The sequence below is a fragment of the Pinus tabuliformis genome, chromosome 3_1 (genome assembly GCF_031772625.1).
Source record: "Pinus tabuliformis cultivar Carrire ecotype Pingquan chromosome 3_1, CPIR1, whole genome shotgun sequence".
Classification (NCBI taxonomy): Eukaryota; Viridiplantae; Streptophyta; class Pinopsida; order Pinales; family Pinaceae; genus Pinus; species Pinus tabuliformis.
This window is the reverse complement of record NC_142301.1, coordinates 228547438-228550347: the sequence shown is the minus strand read 5'-3', so window position 1 is coordinate 228550347 and position 2910 is coordinate 228547438.

Here is a 2910-nt window from a genome sequence, read left to right as displayed (position 1 = left end):
AGTTTAATGTGTCGTTATACCCACAAAGTGTTGATGCATCTCCCTATCCCTACCCGAGTTTTATTGTAGTTTGTTGCAATGATAGCCTATGAAAATTTAGCTATATCTTTTTCTAAAATCCTTGTAAAGCTATGTCCTCTACCCTTAACATTTAGCTAGTTGAAATGTAGAAATGGACCAAAAAAATAACTAGAGCTATAAGAAAAGAATACCTTGTAATCAAATTTAGTTTTTCCCTTAATCTTCATGTTGAGCAGGGCTTCAACACCATCTTTAATAAAAAATTCTAAAACATTTGTTTACACATTGAGGTTCCCATTGTCAGCAAGATCCGACAGTTCTTCACCAAGAATCACTTGAGAGAAGGCTTGGCGAGCCCATATCTTTGTGGAAGAATCATTACCTTAGTCCCAAATATGTCACACGCAATCCTCTGTTTCTTATCATAGGGATAGCAATCACCTCCCCTTGATTTTCCTTATGCTGCATTTTTCACAAACAAAAAATCATCATTAAGCACACAAAAACCAATTTTCATGATAAAAATCGTTATCAATAAATATAGAGAAACCCTTATCGAAAGAACATATTTATGAGTTAATTTACATAAATCCACTTCAGAACTAGATTAAGATTGAGAAATACATATATGAGAATTGATATCTATGTATTTTTACTTATATTGTAAGGACTCTTATGTCCACTGGCAGGGGATTTGGGTTGCTTAACAAATCCTATCAATGCCTATGCATTAAACAAATCAGTGTTCTTAGAGATCTTTCTGACAACAAGCCGAGCACTTATCTAGTGTCGTTCACTAAATAAGAACCCAATGAAGCTGGCAGTACTAGATCTTACATCTTGTATAAAGATTAGAGTTGGCAACACTGGATGTACAAAAAGCCAGAAAAGATGAGCAGGCTCACCAGTCTGATAATAGGAGACTTTCAACTTCCTCAACAGAAAAGACACATGGTTTAAGTGTTCAAGCTTTGTCTCTTCATTGATTTAAGAAATATTGATGAAGATGAGATCGACTGCTAATGCATTCTATATGTATCTACTACTGTTTCTTAACAATCACTGGCAGCAAGTCTGAGCTCCTAGATAACAAACTCCAGATTTCATCAATATAGCAAAGCATTCAAATCGAGCGATGTAGCTACCACTGATTAGGGTTATGGATAACCTGGGACACTTGTGTTGTTCATGAAAAACAAAAACTTGAAACTGTGCACCTGGTCTTCAAATAATAATAGCTGGCTCATCTTCATTCATATAAACATGTTTACTTTTCAATTCCATTCAATAGTTCTTTTTTTAGGACTTCATTTCAAGGTAAGTGGTAATTAAAATTAAGAAACAAAGTACAAATGTAGTATATTTCACAACAAATTTGATTAATGTTATACTTCAAGTCAAGATTAATACCAAATTGTTAATATATCATCTTTATATATATATATATAGATATGTATGTATATATATATATATATGTATGTATGTATATGTATATGTATATGTATTTGTTGGAAATAATACCGAGAGGGGGGGATGAATCAGTATTATCAAGCCAAATATTCCCTTTTTAAAATTCAGAGGATATACGCTACTTCAGTTAGTAAAACCCGTGTATATACGTAACTATGTAGAAGGAAACCCGCGTATACAATGCAAACTTATGATTTACTTTATCTTTCAGATGTTGATTATTAATCTGTGTATCTGAGTGAAATAGATAGTAACCAAACCAGTAAAATAGAACAGAAGACAGTCACACACAAGAACACAAGATATAAGGTGGAAACCCAATGTGGGTGAAAACCACCTGCTGCAATTCGTCTCTATCTTTCTTTAATTAGAAACTTCGTTTTACAATGTACTGGTGCAGTCATTTACCAGTACGCAAGGTACAACCTGTAGAGAGCTACAACCTTCTCTCATTTTCCAGCTTCTCCTAGAAGGGAGCTACAACCCCCTTAGCTCTTGTACTAGCCAAGATACTAGTATGTAGGTGTTGGCCTACTGAAGGCTACAACCTTCTCTTTCTTCCAGGGACCACGTTTCATAAATTTTCAGACTGGATCCATGAACATCAATCAATCATCAAGTATATCTGCATCAAACAATCTCCTTTTCCCCAATTAGCACTGAATCAAGTAAACACTTCTCTAACAGTTGTACCCAGAACACAGTAACAGTAACCACACACCAAATTCTGAACCCAGAATATTGCAGCAATAAACAGAGGCAACTAGATCATAATTTAAAAGATATACTCTATTTCAACAACTTAAAACCTGCGTGCAAAAGCTCCTACGTTTGGACCAACCTGTGTATACACTATTTTCATTCACTGAACCAACATGTATGCGCTCTTTCACTTCACTGAACCTGCGTACAGATCTATAAAGAATAATTCTTTTTTTTTTGTAAGTGAGATATGTATATTATAGAACAAAATATGTTACAAAAGAGTCTGCCGAAGCAGAACGAAATCACAGAAGGGCCATTAAACCCATGCTGACGACACGCCCTGAGCTTTCAAAACTAAGTTGCACACCACGTAGGGCGGCTTGCTCTTAAAGTTGTAACTTATCGCCACGACACTATCAAAACTTGGATAGAAACAGAGTAACATAACGATCTTGCATAAGGCCGAAGCCATGACAGAAACAGAGTAACATAACGAACTAGCATAAAGCCGAAGCCATGACGGAAGACATAAGACATACATAAAGAAGAAACTAAGGAAACTCGCGAGTATGAGGAAAACTGCCAATTCGACTGACTGTGTCTAAACCCACGTCCAGAACATGCTTGTCAACTCTGGCCTACATATCTTGCATGGACTGGAATTCCTCTGCTTCCTTCATCTTTTGCTCCTGCACCAGGGGGTCCGGGCTCAGA